Source organism: Chelonoidis abingdonii, chromosome 4, assembly GCF_003597395.2.
Source record: "Chelonoidis abingdonii isolate Lonesome George chromosome 4, CheloAbing_2.0, whole genome shotgun sequence".
In the NCBI taxonomy this organism is placed as follows: domain Eukaryota; kingdom Metazoa; phylum Chordata; order Testudines; family Testudinidae; genus Chelonoidis; species Chelonoidis abingdonii.
This window is the reverse complement of record NC_133772.1, coordinates 53,200,698-53,223,180: the sequence shown is the minus strand read 5'-3', so window position 1 is coordinate 53,223,180 and position 22,483 is coordinate 53,200,698. Positions and strand designations below refer to the sequence as shown.

Sequence of the window (22,483 nt, the reverse complement as noted above, 5' to 3'; positions counted from 1 at the left end):
CCTAAGGGAACAGATATTGCTAACATCAATTCTAAAATTCATTTAATAGAATCCCAATTTAACGTCAGAATTTTACACTACTGCAATACTGAGTTATTTGCAAGATTTCTCTATTCTCGGTTCTGTGCTTGCAAAACATAGGATCAAGTCTTTCACAAGAGTAAACAGTTTTTATGTCTGGTGTCCCCCCCCCCCCCCCGCAGGCATTACACAGAAAAGCTTCAGAAAGATAGGTCGAGCCAAAAGGTAGTAAGTAACATATTTAATACTTCATACAATCCCAGCATACTTATTCTTAGACTCTTGAAAATAGTACAAGAATTTATTTGTAACTTTTCCTAAGGACTGTTTCTTTCAGACTTTACTGAGGAATTTCCATCTCTACACAAGTAAATCAAATGTTCAGATGAATTTATATAATTGCTTCCTACTGTTCCCTCTTCCCATCTCCCAGTAAGTTTAGTTTTTTTGAACAGCAGATTACTATAGTGACAAATTTAAGACTCAAATTTATCAGTAATTATGCCAGATTACATAGTCATTGTTGGTCAGAAAATAATTTTGTGTCTAGACTTGCTTCCGCGAAGTAAAGACCTTGGGTGAAATCCTGGCTCTACTGAGGTCTATGGTGCAACTCACACTGACATACTTCAGAGCCAGGATTTCACCCTTGTTTCTAAATTCAGACCGTTGGCTCTAAGGTTTTCCTCTCTATAGGCACCTTACATTGGGATGAAATGTGAGCTATCAGTGTTCATGCTCCATCTCCTCATAAGGCACACAAATCTTAAATTGAAGACCCTTGACTTTATAAAGAAGTACCTGTTTTTTAGCTTTTTGTTTTGTTTAAACCTGATGCACTTGGTCACACTGCAAAGCTTCCATAATGGCAGAGTCATGGGTCACCGAATCCTTATCTTCTAGGGCACCAATTGGAATGAGCACATAATGACTGACTTGCAGGGTCAGGTCCCACATGTGAAGCACTGAACAAGCCAATGAAATATCTCAGAATAAGAATAATGAAGTATTTGGTGATATTAATGGAGAATACATTAGTGTTAATGACATTATTATTGCTGCTGAGAAGGCTGCTATGAGAACATTCTGAGTAGAGTAATCCAGAGAGATAAGACATAACAGGTTCATCCAGGTTGCTGAGCGTGGTCAGATATCTCCTCTCAAATATTCCAAAAGAGGCTGGTATCACTGTTCCTTGAAGAAAACCTGTATGTAAAATTATATTTTTGGAGAACACAACACCATGCCTCACTTGCATTTGTGGGTAACAAAATAGTTATCCAAGGGAGAGCAAGAAAAGTTTGGTTGAGAGCCATCCAGGAGCCCAAAGGATTTAGGGCCTAATCCAAAGGCTGTTGAAATCAATGGAAAAACTCTCATTAACTTCAATGAACTTTGGGTCAGGCTCAAAGACCAGAGCTAGAACAGTGATATAGCGACTGGCCTGACATGTTTTATGTCTTTCAGAGCACTATTGAGCAGGTGTAGAAATTTTGCCCTAAACTAACATAGTATTAAGCAGAAAATGTCCCTGAGATACAGAATAATAGAATGTCCACTGAAAAGTCCAGGTCTGCCATGGCACAAACTAAACCTAGATATTTTTTTTATTCCAAAGAAACTGTTTTTGAATGTTAAAAAAATTGAGTCACAGTTAAAAAAACTGATGTGAACAGTAAGGAGGGAAAGAAATAAGTTGATATTGTTGACGGGATATAATTAGGAGTAATAACAGTATTTTGTACTTATAGAGTGACTTTAATCTGAGGATGGCAATGGAGTTGTATGAAATTAAGCAAATGTAAGTTTAAGCTAAATATTAGGGAATAGTCTCAGGAAGCAAAGGTGCTGGAACTAGGTGTGCTGGGGGTGCAGCAGCACCCCCTGGCTTGACAGGGTTTCAATCACAAACAGGGTTTACAGTTTTGTTCAATGGTTTACACCACCCCCACTATAAAAACTGTTCCAACACCACTTGCGGGAAGCTTCATCACTTGACTAATTTAGAACTAAACTTACAAGTAATGTAGAATGTACTATAGGATATGTTCTCATCCTGGGCGTCATTGCGCAACAAAAGTCAAGGGCTCACAACCACACTCCCCTTCTCATATTGCTAAATTGGACTAGGGTCCTGTGTAGACAGGAAGTCCCAATATGGAAAAGGTTGAAACCACTGTACCATAAGAAACATACATTAGCAAGGAATGTATTGTATGACCTAGTGGATTTTTATAGGGGCTTTAGATAGGGACAGGATCAGAAAAACCAGAGGACAGCATGGGGAAAATTCACAAAGGCCCTTGTTTTCCTTCAAATCCCTTCTTTATGACCCACTTCTGCCATGATGCTCATGGTCATCTGCTGCATGATAATGGCTTGGAAGGTGGCCTAATAGTGATTCATTATTATATCTTGTTCACTTAAACCAACTCCAATTATACAGTCTTCAAATTTTACATCAAGCTAGTATGTACAATCTTCTTCTGTTATTTGTCACACTTATCTCCCCACTCACCACCTGCTCCTCTGTTGTGTTCTATGCAACTTTCCCCCATTTTTTTTGTACAGCACCTCATATAATGGGATCCTGATCTGGGTGCCCCTGTAATACAAAATAAAATAAAATATAAAAATTAGGAGCTCAACAGTTGGCTGTCACAGAGTTAGGATTTTTAAATCTCAATTCTTTATATATAAAACATTGAAAAGAAAACTATTTATTATCTTGTTGAAATGGCAAAATTCTCCCCCTGCAGGATGTGAGCAATCCCCCTTGACTTTAATGGGAGTTACTCATACTCTGTGAGGGAAGAATAAGGCCCAATATTGGAAAGAGGCCAATGTTCTTTACAAGTTCACATGCCTTTTGAGTGGGTCATTTAATTTAGGCTGCCTCTGACAAACCAAAGGAAAAACTTCTCCAAATAATGACGCTTATTTCTGTACAATTTCATAGTAAGGGTTAACACATTACGATGAAAATCGTATTTCATCTGTTCTTCCCACTTGCCCATTTTTAATCAGTTATTCAGAAATGAGTAAGTAGATCCTCACGTGCAGTGAACTCAGAGAATGCTAATGGGGTATCTGCGTCTTTTTGTTCTCAGAGGCTTATGCCAGAATAGGGAAAGCCTTTTATTCTACCACTCGCTCGGAGTCAGAAGAAGGGGGCTTTCTGAAGAGTTACTTTAAATTGAAACTCTCTTCTAATGTTAGTCTGCTGACCGTCGTGGGTCTCTTGAGTTAGAAACTGCTTCAGCTTAGTTAATAGAGCCAGATGTAACATTGACCTTAAATGGTAAAAGCTCCCAAGAGTGAGAGAGAGGCTCGCCTGAGGGGAAAAAGAGGAATAACTCAGTTTTAGGTAAGTAATCTGTGTAACCAAGAATAAGCTGTCTCCTTCAGCTGTGAACCAGAAAGGAACCATTTTTCCCCCTTAAAGGTACAGTACCTCATTGTTGTGATACTTAACTTACTTGGGTAGATTTTTTTCCATTAAATTGCCTGTCTTAAAAAAATGGGTGTAGCAAGACCCATTCTTCTTGCACTCTGTTTTGGGAACAGACAAGTATGGTAAAGAAAAGTCTGTGCTGGTTAGATAGAAGTTTGCTAAAGAAAGGTAGGTAATCAGTAATGAAATGCAACCCTGATTCAGAATCATCGGTAACTGTATTGTGCTGTCTGAGATAATTAGATAGTACCCTGAAATGTTTATAGATAAATATGTTTAAAATGAGCTCATTATATTTAGCACACAGTTGTATGGTCGTCTTCCTTGCATGCACTCTTTTAACAGTGTATGCACCAGAGTTGCTCATTTTGATAGATTACCTACTTGTCTCTGGAACCTGTCTTTTACAAGACATTTTCGGAACCATTTCTTTATATAGAACATCTTTGCTTTTAATGCCAGTAAGGGTAAATGAATGCTGATAAGTTATAACATAGCTGTTGTAATTCTTCAATATCTATTGAAAATAGTCTCCTCTACTCAACACATTAAAATATATTAAAATTCTAAGTAAATATTTTTTTAAAAACAGTATTTGAGGTTTCTGATATTTCAGATTTCAGTTTAAGTCTGTGCTGAAGCTATTGATAGTTACATTTCCTTGGTAAATTAAAATTTTAAAAATACTTCTTGTTGTGATTAAAAATATGCATGCTAAGCATTTTTTCGGATAGAAATATGTAAACATAATATGTTGCAATAATATATTATGTAAATGAGAATTCAGATCAAGATCATGAAAGTTTAGGCCAGCCATCATGTTAATAATATAAATGTTCATTAGCGAGTTAGATTTCAAGCTTCTAAAAAATAGCCTGGTTTCAACTGGTGAAAAATTCCTGTGCAACTGAGTACACATGGAGAGAATAGACACCTACATTAGTTTATGCTGCATGCTATTTAGAAGAAGCATTTTTGTTTCGAATATAGACAGAGTTCCTGCAAATAGTTACTTCATTTATGTTTGACATTCGTAGGTGTTGTGTATACTGTAAGTGAAAGATCACTACATCTAGTTTCAAGAGAATATGGCAAATATTTCTTAATTGTTTTAACATTCAGATCCAGTTACAAACATGATTTACTTCACTTCTGTTTTTCTCTGAAATTTGAGTCTTTCATTAGTGGCTATTTTTAGTACACTACACTAGTTGATCATTCTTTAAATCATTGATAATGTTGCCCTTGCATCTATTAGTACCCTAATAATAAATATCCTGTAACTGTAAATTAATACATTTATTAGGCTTTATAATTGGGCCACCTAGATGAATGGAAATGACAAAATACAGCCTGCAAAATTCAGCTGAGATTTGTGAGTGACACAAAGTAAGAAACAATCCAATACATTAGAAAAAATAAATGATGTACTATAGGGAACTCCAATTTCCGTTCCAGTATCTAAGGGCATTACTCTGATCTTACTGGACTTGCATGTATCTTCACTTGTGGCATTATCTATGTCCTTTCAGTGTACGTGATGATTCCCAGTTGTTGATCATACGTAGAAGGAATTTGGACCATTGCATATTTTATTTATAACTTCATATGTAGACTGGACTAACTTCTTCCTTTCAGTTTAAACATCTTCTCATGCTTGCCCCTAGGGCAGAGGTATCTTTTGTTAATATCACATTTAATAGCAACTTGTCAATTGTTGTGTTAAACCAAGAAAGAAAGAATATAATGTAAAGAATGTTGTCAAGGTATGTTTCCCACTTTGAACTTTAGCGTCCAGAAAGTGGGGACCTGCATGTACCCTTCTAAGCTTAATTTCTAGCTTAGATCTGATAGCGCTGCCACCAACCAGAAATTCCAGTGTCTAGTACATTCCCTTTCCCCCAAAACCTTCCCTGGGGGACCCAAGACCCAAACCCCTTGGGTCCTAAAACAAGGAGAAATAAACCATTTACCCTCCTTTCCCCCTCCCAGACTTTCCCCTCCCTGGGTTACCCTGAGAGACTACTGTGACCCAAACTCCTTGGATCTAAAACAGAGAGAAATTAACCTTTCCCCCCACCTCCAACCCCGCCCCACAAATCCCTGTGAGTTCAGACCAATCCCTTGTGTCTAAACAAGGAAAAAATCAATCAGGTTCTTTAAAAAGAAGCTTTTAATTAAAGAAGAAAAAAAAGTAAATTATCTCTGTATAAATTAAGATGAAATGTTTACAGGGTCTTCAGCGTCTATATATAGACTGAGGGACTCCCTCCCCCTAGCCTAGATACAAGTTACAGAAACAGAGGTAAAAATATCCTTCAGGCCAATATACACATTCACAAGTTAAGAAAACAAACATAAGCCTAATCCGCCTTTTCTAACTAGTACTTACTATTTTGAACATGAGAGACTGTTTCAGAAAGATTGGAGAAAGATCAGGTTACATGTCTGGCCCCTCTTATCTCCAAGAGAGAACAAAGAACAAAACAAACAGCACAAACAAAGATTTCCCTCCACCAAGATTTGAAAGTATCTTGTCTCCCGATTGGTCCTCTGGTCAGGTGTCAGCCAGGTTCACTGAGCTTCTTAACCCTTTACAGGTAAAAGAGACATTAACCCTTAAATATCTGTTTATGACAAATGTAATGCCCAGAGTTATAGTTGTTATAACTCTATCATTAAAAACAATCATACTTAGTATAAAAAATACAGGTAGCACTCATGCACTGATACCTAAGGCTGTGGATCTGTATTCACAATAATTGTTTCTAATTGGGGGCTGTGATATAGTAGCTAAGCTTCCCACTTTATTTAATCGCTTTTAGAGCTAACTTATAAGCACTGATAGTTTCCCTTCTAGGAAACTTCCTAGAATTCTGTGGTGTCTGCATGTATCTATATGTCTCATTACCTTTCATTTTGTCCATTTTTTTAGGGGGGGGGTCAGTGATAGCCTAAGTCCCAGTCCATGGATCCGGGCACCAACCAGAGAGGGGACCAATGGCTGCTCAGTGGCTGGATCTATAGATCCAAGGATTTGAGGGTGTTGGGGAGAGAAAGTGGTCCAGTATACTGTCACTGCAGGAGGCAACTGGTGCCAAGGGTTGGGGCCTCTGGACTCTCTGCCTCTTGCCAACATGCTAGTACTAGTCACTTTTCAACTAATACTGCAGAACACCTGAAGCAGCTGGTAGCTAGTGGGAATGGGAATTAGGGAGCTGGTGATGAAAATTGGTCCAAAGAGGTGGTAGCGTCTATTTTCTAGAGTCATGTCCTCTACATATGAAGGTTGTGTGGTACTCTTTTAGCCCCAGATTCGCAGGGGAGGTGTCTCTGCTAACCCAGCAGCTGCTGATAGAGAGCAGGCGCTGAGTGACTGAGAAAATACAGTATAAGAATATATCTCACTCTGCCTGTCCACTATAACTTCACTCCATCTATCTGCCTTGTGCATCTATCTAGGTACTATGCTGCCCAGCACTATAGTATCAGAGTGTTCAGACAGGCAGAGCAAGCTGGGCCCTGATCAGTTGGTTCAGATAGTCAAGGACTGCAACCACTTTTCATCACTGCTCTCTGCCCACTCCTGGTTTCAGGCATGTGAGAAAGAAAGAAAGAACCTGCTGCAGTTCCAGGCAAAGGAAAGTACATCCATAACCTTTTTGAGGGGGAGAGAGAGACTAGCCACCTGGTGGGCTAGCTGCCTCTTCCTTAGGTTTGTGGAACAGAAAAAGAGAGGAATCTCACAGCTCTCTTCCCCTGTCCTGACCTTCAGACCCTCTATGGGGATTGGGGATAAGGAACTCCTGCTGGTGCCTTTACACCTGCTCCCTTGTGGAAGTGGGTCTGAGAGAGACTGTTTGGAAACTAGGTATCAGTGATGGAGAGGAGACTCAGAAGCCAGTGATGGGGGTTTATGAGTGGAGAGAGGTCCAGTAACCAGTGATAGTGTCTCTCTGTGTTAATTACATTATTTATGCATTTGATAAGTTAAGGGGAACTATGATTATGAAGACAGAGTTTTGAAATATTGCCTGAGTTGCTTCCATTCAACAGTCAGCAGGGTTCATTTCTGTGGAGGAAAGGAGGAGGATCTTGAGATTTGAGGAGAAGAGGACAGTCCAGGTGGGAATAAGTGTCTGCCAAGGAAAGGATATAACTAGGGGGCAGAGATTTGACAGGATTTGGTTTGCTTAATCCAGGCCAACAAATAGACAAAATTTGTTCCTGCAGTAGAGTGAGGCAGTCAGGGTTCTTTCTCTACTGATTTATCTTACCCTTCTTCTGTGAAGTCTTTCCATTGTAGAATGATATATAATATAACTCCCTACCCCCAAAAAGATTGAAATTTTATTTAAAGAAATAAAAACTGAAATGTAATAAGCTGAAGAAAGCATGCCAGTATATGTGTTAGTGGGCTATTTGTACACTTTGGAGGCGGGGCTGTAGGCACAAGGTCCAAAGATTTTATACCTCACAATTCACCAGTAACCTACAAATGCATGACCTATTGTGGCTTGTCAGTGCAGAAAGTTGCGTGGTAGAACTACATTACATAACATATTCATCCAAGTTACATACATATCTGAAATACTCATCCTGCAAGTGAAGAGGGAATATGGTTTTTGACTGTTATCCTTGTGTCATAACATCCAGATCCTTCTTGTTGTTCTTCAGTCAATAGGAGTTTTGAATAGTTACATATCTTGTGATAAAGAGGCTGTCTTTCTTGGAGAAATCACATCGTTAGTTTCATTGGTTGCAAAGCTTGCATACTGAAATATGCAAGTACAGTATGTTTTGTACTCCTGTGTCTAGAAGGACAAGTATGTATGCTTTGGGGCAGGGGGTTGTCAGAAGAATAAAGTTGTTAGTGCTTATGTAATAATGCAAAGTGTTCTGCAATGCTGACATTATACGTGGACTCTGTGGGTCCAATCCTATACTATTGAATTCAACAGCAAAACTGCTGTAGACTTCAATGGAGCAGCAGCAAGCCCTTAATGAATACCACAGAGGAAGTTTATGACAGTTCAGAGGAAATAAGAGTCTGAAATCTGTTAATTTGGCCAAGAACAAATTGATTTTTAACCCATCTTGCTTTGTACCCTTGCACCAATGAATAGCAAGGTGTATAGAGTGGCATCTGTTTCAAATCTTAAAAAACAAGCCCTGCAAAGAAAAAGCAAACTGGTTCCCTTTTCTGAGTGTTCTAGCAGTTTCTTTTGACTTGTGATACAGGCTAACTGGGACAGTGGAGCGTACTCAACAGGGTAGCTTAAAATGAGAGACATAAATTATTAACATTTCCTGTTTGGGAAATTTAGCAACATGTTCAGTAATGGTGAACTGTACCCTAACTGCTGTACGCAAAAATTAAAATAAAATGTTCAACCATAACTCAAAGAAGAATTTGTGGAGGGGGAAGGGAAATATTTTAACAAAGTATAAAAATACACACACGGCTTTGATTTATTTGACAAGAGCTGAAGACATTTTAGCCATTGTACTGCTCTTATTTTTCTTTTTCAAGAGTGAATGAATGTAGTTAACTTCAGTACTCATGGAAATGGCATGATGTGGCTGGTTGCAGCTAAATCTAGTGCCAATAAATATAGATGGTGAAATGTATATTATTGCAGAAGGCCTGCACAAGGTCTGTACAATGCTTAGGCCCCATGTTATGGTTTTAACTGGGGTATAAGACCTTCCTTGTGCAAATCTCTGCACTGGGATAAATATTGTTCTTAATGGAAGCTTCCCCACATAGTAGCTCTGCTAGTGCTCATCATCTTGACATTTCTGAATGGTGATTACATTTTAACAAACTTCCTGCAGATCTTGCTTTCTGGAATGATAGTTGTCATAATTGCTTTGCCTGCTGTTTTAGATGGAGGTAGATTTAGGTTTCACAAATAACAGTGGTCAATAAAGCAGAATGAGGAAAATGAAATATTTGCATGTCTTGATTTGTCAAATGCTAATCCTTGGATATAGGGTACATTCAGCATGGCATACTAGGAGTTTTGGAACTTGTACTGTCTCAGTCACATACCACTGATATTGTACCTATTTCCAGCAGTACTAAATAAGCATGGCAACAAAAGAGTAATCATTGTGTGGTAGGAAGACTTGTCGTGGACGTAATGGGATGTATTATCTGAGTTGTACATATCACACCTCTGTGCTAAACTTTTGTGACAAACTTTTTGAATACAGCACTGCACTAAAATGTTTGTTCTGAAATTCACATACTGTACACCGATGGGAAGAACTTGCTGAAATATTAAAAACCTTGCACTTGTAAGATGCTTTTGACATTTCCTGTTGAATTTGACTTTTTTTAAAGGCCTTTTACATTTCCTGTTTAATGGATCTAGCATGGTGTTTGTCAGTAAAATGGCAAACATCAACTACCCTAGTTTATACAAGACTGACATAAAATCATAACAGAAAGGTGAATAATACCACAGGACTTCTCAGGAAATCTGCAGTTATGCTTCTTGATATTTCCATGTGTTGGAATGGGTTCAGAAGTTGCATTATATTAAACTGATCAGTATTTTTCACTCACCAGTTGCAGAAATGGCATAATGTCTGAGAACCTGAACGAAAAATACCATAGCAAAGAAGAGTAACTTTTTAAATTGTATATTGGTAAGTGATGAGATGCAGTTTGGTCCTTAAGATACAGTAGGGCAAATCTTGTAAATCAGTGTGTCTCCATTGAAATCAGTAGAGCTATGCCAATTGACATCAGCTAAGGGTCTGGCCCAATGAATTTTGAGTGCCACTCAGAGGAGAGGGTAAAGCCACTGCCCCATCCACCTCCCCAAGAAGATATTAAAGTAGTACCCCTTCTGTTACTAAGGAGGAAGACGCTCCTACTATTTCATAAGTAAATGTCAAAGTTGATAGAATTTCCTTCATCTTTCTAAAATTAATTGTAGCTGGACCTTTAAGCTTAATAACTTTTGCCGTTATTAACCATATCTTGTTACTGTAACTATTAGCTATAGATACAGTACTCAGCTACCCTGGTTTTTAACTTCTGCTCCAATGATCCATAAAAATTTACAGAAATTCACAACGTGCACTGCCAGTTTATATGATTCAAAGGTTACAAAAGTATTTCATGCAGTTACAAGAGGTTTTTCCCTCCTGTAGGTTAAATACTGCACTATCATCTTTTTATATTTATCTTGTGAGCGTCTGCTAAGAAAATAAAAGAATATGTGACTTTGACAACCAAGAAAGTTCTATAAAAAGTCTGTTGCTATGTTTAAATGCCTACACACAGTTGCTATGGCAATAAAATTCTCAAAATTATTTAAGAATTGACACAGCTCATTGCCAGTCCTTTCTGGGACAGGAAACTTGTTGGACTGAGGAGATTAAGGCGGTCAATGAATTAGGACAGAACTCCCTTATATAGTTTTAGGTGCCCTATGCTCCACTCTGGTAAGCAAAAGGCAGCCTAAACCCACAGACCCTAGCTGGGGAGGACACATGGAAGAGAATGTAGCATTCTTCTCTTTCTTGATTTAATGGAAACCCCTTTTCAGGATTTGTATTGGTAAGGAGGGTATGGAGATGTCAGCCATTCTCCACAATTCCCCTTCCTCCACGGAAGGGGGAAGGATAGCTCAGTGGTTTGAGTATTGGCCTGCTAAACTCAGGGTTATGAGTTCAGTCCTTGAGGGGGTCACTTAGGGATCTAGGGCAAAAATCAGTACTTGGTCCTGCTAGTGAAGGCAGGGGGCTAGACTCAATGACCTTTCAAGGTCCCTTCCAGTTCTAGGAGATAGGTATATCTCCATTTTTTTTTAATGGAACAAAGTATTGCAAGTCACTGCATACATTTTTAAAGTAACCTGTGTGGGTTCCCTGTCTGCCCCATGGAACACTGTAACCATGCTACAAAAAGGTGAGAGGGAGGAAGGTGGGTGAAAGTTGTGAATGCCTCAAGGTCTGTGGGTTTGGGTAGGTGGAGCTTCCAGCTGCTTCTGAGAAGGGCAGTAAATCCTATTTCTCATGGGAGAATTAGGAAGAATTTTCATTATGCATGAGGAATTAAACATGCAAATCCTAATAGTTATACTAGAAACTATGATGAAACGCTTGATGTAGAATTGTCAGCTCTGTAGGATTTGCTACAACCCTTCATGTTATTTCTTCCATTGAGCAACATATTAGATGAAAGTAAGTCAGAGAAAGTCAGGACTAGCTTTATTTATCTGGGAGCAGTATGCAAAGTACTGGGCAAGTGTGTAGTGACTTTCATCATCCTCTACTGTGTCTCTCTTACTGACCACTAACGATGATTCTTCAAAGACCCCTTCAGAGTCCCAAATTATATCCCAACATGTGCTGTTTAGCTGAAATGTGGTGTCCAAAGTCTGCAGCACACAGATACATTAAAGAACAAAGATAAATTTGAGTAAGGTACCTTTCGATGAAGTACAGTTGAGAGAGATGATAATAAGAATGCATCAGAGTTGGCAATCTGTGTTCTTAAAGTTGCCAAGTACTGAACAAAAATACTTCTATTCAAAGTTCAATCTACTGATTAGCCTCCTGATAAAATTGATCTTGTAGGTGCTATAGTATTCTCTGTTGTATTTATTTAGATAGAATATATGGGTCCAAAGAATCATGACCTTAGCTGTCCAGTATTAAACAAGGTTCAGTGTTTAGTATATGAAAACCTTAGCCTGCTTAGCACCATGGCAAACACACCATTAAAAATCCTTTTAACCTTGTATTAAAGATACAGAAAAGAAGGAAGTATCAGAGGGGTAGCCGTGTTAGTCTGGATCTGTAAAAGCAGCAGAGAATCCTGTGCCTACCTTCATGCCTCCAGCTTCCATCCCGGGCACATCACACGATCCATTGTCTACAGTCAAGCACTGAGGTACAACCGCATCTGCTCTAACCCCTCAGACAGAGACCAACACCTACAAAATCTCAACCAAGCATTCTCAAAACTGCAATACCCACGACGAAACTTAGGAAACAGATACAGGCCAGAGTGTTACCAAGAAGCCTCCTACTGCTACAACAAACCCTAAAAAGAACAACAGGCCTCCATGGCCATCACATACAGCCCCGCTAAACCCTCACGACATCATCAGGGATCTACAACCCCATCCTGGACAATGATCCCACACTTTTCACGGTTGAGTGGCAGGCCAACTGCCCACAGACAACCTGCCAACCTGAAACGTACTTCTCACCAGCAACTGCACACCGTACCATAGTAACTCTAGCTCAGAACCAATCATGCCCAACCTCAATGCCAATTCTGCCACATAATCTACCAGCGACACCATCACAGGACCTAACCAGATCAGCCATACCATCACTGGTTCATTCACCTGCACGTCCACCATGTAATATACGCATCATATGCCAGCAATGCCCTCTGCTATGTACATCGGCCAAACTGGACAGTCACTATGGAAAAGTAAATGGACACAAATCAGATATTAGGAATGGCAATTACTAAACTGTAGGAGAGCACTTCAACCTCCTGGCCACACTATAGCAGACCTTAAGGTGGCCATCCTGCAGCAAAAAAAACTTCAGGACCAGACTTCAAAGAGAAACTGCTGAGCTTCAGTTCATCTGCAAATTTGACACCATCAGCTCTGGACTAAAACAAAGACTGTGAATGGCTTGCAGTTACAGAACCAGTTTCTCCTCCCTTGGTTTTCACACCTCTACTGCTAGAACAGGCCTCATCCTCCCTGATTGAACTAACTCGTATCTTCTAGCTTGCTTGCTAGCATATATATACCTGCCCCTGGAAATTTCCACTACATTCATCTGATGAAGTGGGTATTCACCCACGAAAGCTCACGCTCCAAAACGTCTGTTAGTCTATAAGGTGCCACAGGATTCTCTGCTGCTTTTACAGAAAAGAAGGAAAAATAGTTAAAGCATTTGAAATGTATTAAGTAAGGATTTCATTTTAGCATCGCCGCTTGCTCCCCTTCCCTTTAGCTGGAGAGAGTTTTTAGAAGGAAAACCCCCTTATCTGACACTCTTTTAGGTGATGTTAAATATCGTAATTGTCCTTTTTCGGGAGAGAAAAGAAGCTAGTTCAGATGGGCTGGAGTCGTTGTTAAAGTCCATTCCTGTTTCCTAGAAGACCAAAACAAGTCAAACACACATGCAAGAGGGAAGAGGAAAAGAACAGTAAAGACAAAAAATGCAGCTTCTCTGTCTGATGTTGACCTTCATTTGCAACCTCACTGCTCAAAAAACACAGGCACAGCAAACAGTCTTATCAGCCATGCCAAGACCTGGCAAACTTGTACCAGTGGCTGGTTAGGGTATTGCAATGAACTGCTTCTCTGGTTACAGGCTTACCAAATATACAGTCATAGGCCTTGTCTACACTGGCAAGTTTCTACACAGTAAAGCAGCTTTCTGCGTTGTAACTCCTGAGGTATACCCAAGCCACTTTGTGCGCAGAAACTGCACAGTTGCAGCGCTGTAAAAAAACCACCCCAATGAGAGGTGTAGAGCTTACTGTGCTGGGGTTATAGCGCTGTGGTGCCAGTGTAGACACCCTGGACAATTACCGCACTATGATTGGCTTCCAAGAGGCGTACCACAATGCCTGTTCTCGCCTCTCTACTGCCCTGACATCAGGTGATCAACCGTCATCCCCATCCCATACAGTCCTTGGGAATTTTGAAAGTCCCCTTCCTGTTTGCTTGGTGATGCCTGCAGTGGTCTCAGCACATCTTTCCAGGTGGCCATGCCTGCTCCACGCACCATGTGATCCCTGCTTGGAGCAATGCCGAGCTACTGGACCTCATCAGCATTTGGGGAGAGAAGGCTGTCCAGTCCCTGCTGTGCTCCAGCTGTAGGAATGATGATACCTATGGACAGATTTCATGATGCATAACACAAAGGGGCCATGACCGGGACACACTTCAGTGCAAGTGTCAAAGTGAAGGCACTGTGGAATGCCCAGGGCTGCCCAGAGAGGGTGGGGCAAGTGGGGCAATTTGCCCCAGGCTCCAGGCGAGGCCCCACAAGAATATAGTATTCTATCATATTGCAACTTTTTTTTAATGGAAGGGGCCCCCGAAATTGCTTTTTCCCAGGCCCCCTGAATCCTCTGGGCGGCCCTGGGAACGCCTACCACAAGGCGCTGGAGGCAAATCGCTGCTCCAGTGCTGTGCCCACAAGCTACCAGTTCTACAAAGAGCTGGACGCAATACTCGGCGGCAATACCACCTCCACTGCAAAGACCACCTTGTATACCTTGATGGCTCATGTGCCAGTTGAGAGTGGACAGAGCCAGGAGGAGGAAATCTTGGAGGAGGATGTGGAGGTGGGGGGACCCAGAGGCAGAAGACCACTTGGAGATCAGAGATGCATGCAGCCAGGAGCTCTTCTCTACCCCAGAGAAGGCTAGCCAGTCATAGATGTCAGATCTTGGCAAAGTGCAAACAGGAGAGGAGGCCCCTGGTAAGTGGCTTTGATTTTTGGGACTAGCTAAAGCGAGTTGTTGGGGGCAAGAGGGTTGCAGAAAGAAGGCTTGTGTACCCGCTGCACAGTATTCCAAAGGAGAAGGTTGGATATGATGTCTGGACATACACAAATCTTTAACTGACCTGGGACCCCACCTTTTCCCTTCTCCCATGCTCCACAGTGCTAATGTGGTTTTTGTTTGTCTCTCTCCTCCAGTTGTTGTTTTTTAACAAAATAATTGTGTTGGTTTGAAAGCAATCTTTATTCCATTAATTGAAAGCAAACAGAGCCCTGCAAAGCAACAGGCGACTTTCTTACATCTTCATAGTGCTTCGTCTGCACCAATCACAATCACCTCCTAGCATTACAACCACTGCACTCCCGAGCATTGCAACAAACAGTGGCTTTCAGCTTCAAATTGCTGCCTCAAGGCATCCCTGATCCTTCTGGCCCCACACTATGCCCCTCTAATAGCCCTGGTCTCTGGCTGTTCAAATTCAGCCTCCAGACACTTAGCCTCAGCGGTCCAGCCCTGAATGAAACTTTCATCCTTCCCTTTACAGATATTATGGAGCGTACAGCACATGGCTATAAGCATAGGAATATTATCATCGGCCAGGTCCAGCCTCCATATAGGCAGTGCCAGCGGGCCTTTAAACAGGCATTTCGACTTCCCCTATGGTGATCTTCTGCTCTGGGAAGAAAGTCCCTGCTTGCAGCTTCCTGAACAGGCCAGTGTTCCCAAAGATGCGTACATCATGCACCTTTCTGGACCAGCCTGTGTTAATGTCCGTGAAATGTCCACAGTGACCCACAAGTGCCTGGAGAACCATTAAGAAATACCCCTTCTGATTAATGTACATAGTGGCTAGGTGGTCTGGTGCCAAAATTGGAATATGCGTGCCATCTATCCCCTGTCTGCAGTTAGGGAGGCCCATTTGTGCAAAGCCATCCACAGTGTCACGCATGTTGCTCAGAGTCATGGTCTTTCAAAGCAGAATGCAATTAATGGCCCTGCATACTTCTGTCAACACAAGTCCAGTGGTCTACTTTCCCACTCTGAACTGGTTAGTGACTAATCAGTAGCAGTCTGGAGTAGCCAGCTTCCACAGTGCAATCGCCATGAGCTCCTTCAGTGACAGGGCAGCTTTCATTCTCGTGTCTTTGCACCACAGGGCTGGGGTGAGCTCATCACACAGTCCCATGAATGTGGCTTTCCTCGTCCGAAAGTTCTCCAGCCACTGCTCATCATCCCAGACGTGCATGACAATGTGGTCCCACCATTCAGTGCTGGTTTCCCAACCCCCAAAGTGGCATTCCATTGTGGTCAGCACCTTCGTGAATGCTACAAGCAATCTCGTGTCGTAGCAACTATGCATGGTGAGATCAATGTCACACTCTTCTTGCCTTTGTAGTTTAAGGAATAACTCCACTGCCACTCGTGACATGTTGGTGAGAGCAAGCAGCATATTGGTCAACAGTGTGGGATCCATTCCTGCAGACCTGCAGAGTGCACAGTACACAAACCGTTGAAAGATGGCGCCAAATGCGGACAGAAGCAGAGGGATTGCTGGGATGCAAAGCAATGCATCATGAGGCATTGGGACAGGACCCAGGATGCCCCGCAACCCCCTCCGCCTTCCCACAACGCATAACAGCAGAAGAGGAAGAGATGCTCTGTGAGATAGCTGCCCAGAGTGTACCGCTCCAAAGACCTCTGGCAAGTGCCACAAGTGTGAACACACTATTGCACAGGCAGCTGAGAGTGTGAACACACAACTACCATTTCCCTTCAGCGCTCTCTGAGCAGCATTGTAACTCTGCTAGGTTAGATATATCCTTTGCTGACTAGGCCAGACTTTTACGAGACAGAAAGAAAAAGTTATGTGATTGGAAAGAGAAGAAATAAGGTCGGGAAGGAAAAGAACACACAAAGGGAGGAGTGTGTGTGTGTGAGTGTGTATGAGAGAGAGAGAAAGAGAGAGAGACAAAGTCTCACACCCCAGGTAGTGGTTCGGATTCATCCAGAGCTTGTAGAGGTGATGATGTCATCTGGGTCCCTCTCTCTGGCCCAGTCTGATCAGAACTTCTCTTAGGATTAGGATGAAGAAGGTCTGGAATCTAAGGAGACTGGGTTGAGCGGGTGGCATGGCAGCCATGATGGTGATGTTTGCTCAGTAGCCAGTTTTTCTCCCCAAAGTATTTTTTTATAAGGACCCGAAAAAAGAGTGGAGGGTGGAATAACCCATCCCCTCATTATTTTGTCCACCAATGAGGCCTGATTTCCAACACACCAATTTTGGTTTCTTGTATTCTGGTTTCGCGCTTTTGTTGTTTACCAAGAATGATCTTAACACAGTCCTTGAATTATATCGTTAGGCCTTTTTGATTAGACTAATCAGCCTGTCTGTCCCTCTTTTTGAGCCTTTTCCCAAAAACATTTGTTCCTAGAGGTTATTGTGATATTTTATGAACTTCCACTTGCTTTTTATAGTTGAGCTCACCATTAGGACCCAATTATTATAACACATTCAGTATCTAGTAGTAACTGTAACAAATCTATATATGTACATTTGGAGCACTTAGCAAAATTGATATAAGGCAAGCCTGAACCCAACCTAATGTGTATATATTTTCTCAGAATGGGAGTTTTAAAATTATATGGATTAAAAAGTAGATACTCATGGCACCTATTACTCATGTCTGTAATTTAGAGATATTCTGTAATTAGTATCATTAAGTACCAAGTCTGTTATGTAGTAAACTGTGAACTTCCCTAGTATTTGTTGGCTACCTCTAGAGTCATAGAGTTTAAGGCCGGAATATACCACCAGATATCTAATCTGACCTTCTGCATATTGCAGGCCACCAACACCTCCCAGCACCTTCACACTAAACCCAACAACCCGAAATTAGACCAAAGTATTACAGCCCACAGGAGAACAGACAGTTATGTGTTGTAGGGACAGAATAGGATGGATTGAGGAGGCCCAGTGCCCGGGCCCCAGTAATGGCAGAGAAATGATTAAATTGAGAAAATAACATGAAACTTCATTACTACTTGATGTGGGACAAGTTATATGGGCATGAAAACAAAAGTAATCTTCTTCACACTTTGCATGGATTTCTTGAATGCTTTCCTTCTGAACCCGCAGTTCTTTTGTGTAGGGGGGACTTGACCACTGTCTTGCAAATAGCCTAATTCTTAAATATTGGATAATAGGGCTGGATTTTGATCAGACAGAACTCTTGGATGAACTAGAATTTGATGTCCCTCATAATAATCAATTTTTGATAAATGTTAAAAAATTTCCTTTGGTGTTCTCCAGTGTCCAACCACAGGGGAAGCTGGCCAGCTTACACATCCCCTCAGACTGACCTTTGGATTTAGCATGTATCTCTTCCATGTTTAATAAATGGCACTCATCAACGTGGATTTCTCAGCATGCAACTAGATGCTGACCCAGTATGTGGTTCCTGGAAGAAGCAAACTGAAAAGAGAGCAGAGAATGGGTTTGAAACTAATGGTCTGAAATAAGTTAGGCCATGTCTATGCTACAGACTTTGGCTGACAAAAGTTACATTAGCATATAAGCTGCCACACTTAGTATACTGCTCATACAGATGCATATTTGACTTTTTGCATCAGTGCTGCATGCACTCACCAGGAGTGCTTTCTTCAATGCATTGTGTGGTGCACTATGGGAAGTTATCCAAGTGTGCAACTCACCACCATCCAGCTTGTTATCTTTTGCCAAGTTTTGACAATGCAAGGTGGAACAGAAACGAGCCACGCAAGGGTGACTGGAAGCTAGGACTCAAGTTCCCATCATGCAACTTCTCCATCCAATAATGTCATTCATATCCCATAATTTTCACACCTTAAAAAAAAATCCCATGAACCTGCATATGGTCCTTCTCACTGTCCACAATCTCTGACAGAAGGTTGGAATGTGCACAGTTCTGCATTAGTGTTACAAGCACGAGGCGCACAATCCTTTGGTATTTACAGAGCAGCAAGAAGAACCTCATCAGCGGGGAATATGACAATTTCATGCAGGACTGATTGCTGTGGGATGTAGCAAAAACCAATTCAAGGTTGTTTTTGGTATTCACAGAGCAGCTGCAGATAATGGAGCACCGCCTCTGGGCCTGAGAAACAAGCACTGACTGGTGGGATTGTAATGTAATGTGGGGTTGGGAAGATGAGCAATGACTGCAGCACATTCAGATGCAAAAGGCCATGTTCCTGGATCTGTGTGCTGAGCTCACGCCCACCCTCCAGCCTTGAGACACCAGAATGAGAGCTGCACTGACCGTGGAGAAACAAGTGGCAATCACACTGTGTAAACTTGCAATGGTGGCTTGCTAACTGTCCATGGCAAATCATTTTGGAGCTGGAAAATCCACTGTGGAGGCTGTTGTCATGCAAGAGTGCAGAGCCATTAATAGTCTTCTGCTGTGCAGGACTATGGCTCTTGGCAATGGGCAGGACATAATGGATGGATCTGCAGCAGTGGGGATCCTGAACTGCAGTGGAGCAATAGATGGCATGCGTATCCTTATTTTGGCTGCAGCCCACTTTGCCCCAGAGTACATCAGCAAATAGGGCTACTTTTCTATTGTTGTTATGCAAGCACTGGTAGATCACTGGGGATGGTTCATTAACATCAGTCTTAGCTGGTCAGGGAAGGTGTATGACGCGTGCATATTTAAGAACACAGGACTGTTCAGAAAGTTACAAGCAGAGACTTTTTCCCAACCAGTGGATTGCCATTGGCAATGTTGAAATGCCAGTGGTGATCCTGGGGGATCCCAGCCCACCTCTTGCTCCCCTGGCTCATCAAGCTTGGGAAGTCCTCTGGGGTGGAGTGGTTGGGTGCCCAGAGCGTGCCCCCCCCCCCATGTTCTTGGGCGTCTGGGTGAGGAGGCTATGGAACTTGAGGAGGAGAGCAGGCGGTTATACAGGCGCAGCAGTGGCGGTCTGTGCTCCTGCTGCCTTTCCTGCAGCTCAGCCATACACTGGAGCATATCAGTTTGATCCCCCAGTAGCCTCAGCATTGCTCCTGCCTCTTCTCATCACACTGCCACCATCTCTTATCTTGCTCACACCACCTCTCATCTCGTTCGTCCCTCCTGTCGTCGCATTCATTTTCTGCTTCCTGGACTCTGACACTGTTTGCCTCCGCGCATTCTGCTGAGCTCTTTCAGTGCGGGAGGACTGCATGAGCTCAGAGAACATTTAATCGCGAGTGCATTTTTTTTCCTCCTCCTTATTTGCGCTAGCCTCTGGGATGGAGATGATAGAGGGAGCATTGAAACATTTGCAGATGCAGGAGATAAAAAAGAGAGTAGTATTTAAAAAGACACATTTTAGAGAACAATGGGTAGACTCTTTCATGGTGAACCAAGCTGTTAACATTACATAGCACATGTGCTTTCGGTACAAGGTCGCATTTTGCCTCTTATATTGAGGGCCTGCCAGTTTGGTGTGAGAGATCGCATATGCAGGGCCAGGCAACAGAATTCGGCTTGCAGGCAGCCATAGTGAGCCACAGTCTTTCAGCTTCTTCAACCTTGATAACATGCGGGAATGGTTTCAAACAGCAGTGCCCTCCTTTCCCATACCAAGCACCTGTTGGGCTGGCCATTTAAAAAGAGTGGCTGTACTGGCCGTAAATCCATCTCAAGTCTTCAGGGCAAATTAATCATTAAACACGCTTGCTTTTAAACCGTGCATTATGTTTACAAAGGTACACTCACCAGAGGTGTCTTCTCCAGCTTCATGGTCCGTGATCCCACCTGGGGAGGTTTGGGAGGTTTATTGGCTCCAGGGTGATACAGTTCCTGGCTGTTGGGGAGAATGGTTTCTCCGCTTGTGTGCTGTGCGCTATCCTCATCCTCCTCCATCTCCTCATCTTCCTCATCCCCCAAATCCTCATCCCTGTTGCATGAGACTCCCCCCTTGCAGGTGTCCACGCACAGGGATGGTAGTGGTAGGGCCCCCCTAGAATTGCATGCACCTCATAATAGAAGCGACATGTCTGGGGCTTTAACCCAGAGCAGCTGTTTGCCTCTGTGGTTTGTTGGTAGGCTTGCCTTAGCACCTTAATTTTCATGTGACTCTGCTGTGGGTCCCTGTTGTAGGCTCTGTCCATCATGCCCTTGGAGATTTTTTTGAAATATTTTGGCATTTCGTCTTTTGGAACGGAGTTCTGATAGCATGGATTTGTCTCCCCATACAGCGATCAGATCCAGTACCTCCTGTTCGGTCCATGCTGGAGCTCTTTTGAGATCCTGGGATTGCATGGTCACCTGTGCTGATGAGCTCACTATGCTGGCCAAACAGGAAATAAATTTCAAAAGTTCCCGGGGCTTCTGCTGTGTACTTGGCTAGTGCATCTGAGTTGAAAGCGCTGTCCAGAGTGGTCACAATGGAGCATTCTGGGATAGCTCCTGGAGGCCAATACCGTCGAACTGCATCCACACTATCCCAAATTCGACCCGTCAATGTCGATTTCAGCACTAATCCCCTTATCATGGAGGAGTACAGAAATCTATTTTAAGAGCCCTTTAAGTAGACAAAAATGGCTTCGTCGTGTGGACAGATGCAGGGTTAAATCGATCTAACGCTGCTAAATTCAACTAAAACTCGTAGTGTAGACCAGGGCTAAGGGAGTAGAAACTCCATTAAGGGTCCAAGTTTGGGAAGAGAGCTCAGTAAAGCAAATTGGGAGCTGCAAGCTGCCAAGAAGCAGAGTGCTGTTCCAGTAGGTTTCCCTACAATCCCCTGTTGTAGGGCTGGAATCCTTCTCTTTGGGAGCTACAGCAGCAGAGTACTGTCCATTCATCTGAATAGATTGATCTGAACTATCACAGAGCCCGTATGGGAACATGTGAGACCCAGGGTACATGAATATCATTTTTCTGGATCAGATCATAAGTACTTGATTTTTTTTCTGTTTTTTGCTTGTTAACTTTTAATAATAATACATTTGTAACTTATAGAATTCATGCTAGTGCAGAGGACCTGCTTTCCCCTCCACACACATACCCAACTTCTTAAATCCTGTATAAAGGGCTTAAGTGGTGCTTAGGGGCTTTCTATGGGTTTGTATGGAGGTTAATTTAGCTCAAAATAACAGAACAAGATTTTAGAGAGACAAGGTGGGTAAGGTAATATCTTTTATTGGACCAACTTCTGTTGGTCAGAGAGACAAACTTTTGAGCTCTAAGAGGCTCGAAAGCTTGTCTCTCTCTCACCAACAGAAGCTGGTTCAATAAAAGTTATTACCTCACCCACCTTGTCTCTTCTAATATTCTGGGACTGACATGGCTATAGTTACACTGCATAAAGCACGAGCTTTTTCAGTATGTTTTTAAATAGGTACAATACCTGTCATTATCTTACTTTTGGAGAGAACGATGCATGTTGCTTGATCATTTTTAGTGCCTCCAAATACAGCTAGGCAACATCCTACTTTTTGAAAAACCTTCAGGTTTGCTATTAAGATTTTT

General features: G+C 42.1%; 1 protein-coding gene across 3 annotated transcripts in view; it reads left to right on the top strand.

The window, feature by feature from the left end:
* Nucleotides 1-3,056: 3,056 nt before the first annotated feature.
* The window catches only part of IRAG1 (inositol 1,4,5-triphosphate receptor associated 1), a 154,673-nt gene continuing 135,246 nt past the window's right edge, over nt 3,057-22,483 (top strand). Inside the window, exon 1 of one of the 3 annotated variants that reach the window (XM_032762356.2) lies at nt 3,057-3,388. The gene's annotated coding sequence lies outside the window, so the exon portion shown is untranslated. Of the gene's footprint in view, nt 3,467-3,575; nt 3,644-22,483 lie in introns of those variants that run through there. The other 2 variants (XM_032762355.2, XM_032762358.2) reach the window with 2 other exon arrangements.